A 292-nucleotide genomic window follows, 5' to 3' on the forward strand; every position below is an offset into this window, starting at 1 on the left:
AACTTATCCCCAATTTGCCTAAATTGCTTCCATTTACACTGTGATTATGTAAACGTAAAGTCATACGATTATGATTTGTTTTAAATCTATAACATTCAGGTTCATTATTACACAATTTATCGCCGAATGTTCATTTATATTTGCAAAATCTTAATCATTAATTCATCTTAAAGAAAACTGTTTTGAGTTGCAAGGAATCTGGAAACTTTGAATTGCAAGAATGGAATATTATGAATTAATTGTTTTGCCTTTTCGTTCTGCGGTTAAATGGAAATTAAATTAAAAGAAAGAA

Source organism: Penaeus monodon, chromosome 28 (genome assembly GCF_015228065.2).
Source record: "Penaeus monodon isolate SGIC_2016 chromosome 28, NSTDA_Pmon_1, whole genome shotgun sequence".
NCBI classification, from domain to species: domain Eukaryota; kingdom Metazoa; phylum Arthropoda; class Malacostraca; order Decapoda; family Penaeidae; genus Penaeus; species Penaeus monodon.